Source organism: Dipodomys ordii, unplaced genomic scaffold (assembly GCF_000151885.1).
Source record: "Dipodomys ordii isolate 6190 unplaced genomic scaffold, Dord_2.0 Scaffold129, whole genome shotgun sequence".
NCBI classification, from domain to species: Eukaryota; Metazoa; Chordata; class Mammalia; order Rodentia; family Heteromyidae; genus Dipodomys; species Dipodomys ordii.
The window spans coordinates 1498702-1499065 of NW_012267345.1; the positions used below are offsets into that span (position 1 = coordinate 1498702).

General features: G+C 74.5%; 1 protein-coding gene across 3 annotated transcripts in view; it reads right to left on the minus strand.

Annotated features, from left to right (window-relative positions):
• Positions 1–201, minus strand: part of Dido1 (death inducer-obliterator 1) — a 54285-nt gene extending 54084 nt beyond the window's left edge. For 2 of the 3 annotated variants that reach the window (XM_013030374.1, XM_013030371.1), the window contains exon 1: positions 90–186. The gene's annotated coding sequence lies outside the window, so the exon portion shown is untranslated. Of the gene's footprint in view, positions 1–89 lie in introns of all 3 variants that reach the window. The other variant, XM_013030373.1, reaches the window with a different exon arrangement.
• Positions 202–364: the final 163 nt, after the last annotated feature.

A 364-nucleotide genomic window follows, 5' to 3' on the forward strand; every position in this document is an offset into this window, starting at 1 on the left:
CGCAGCGCCCCTCCTGCGCTCGGGCCCTCCGGCCTGCCCACCGCCCCGGCCTCCCGGCCCCACACACACGACGGGACAGGCGCTGGGACCTTAGCTCCGGGCTCAGTCTACAGGTGGCCGTCCCGGCGCCTGAACCCCGCACCTGGACGCGTCCGCGGCAGCCATCGTCCTCCGATGCGACCGCTACCTTTTGACTCTGGCGCCAATCCGTAGAGCCGGGGAGCCGCGGCGGGGTAGTGCGCAGGAGCGGAAGTTGCGTCTAACTTCCGCAGCCGCGCGTCCCGCCCCCTCGCGGGGGCGCCCCATTGGCTGCGGGCCCACGGTCTCGCGAGAGGCGTCTGAGGCCGGCCGCCGGCGTCCGTCA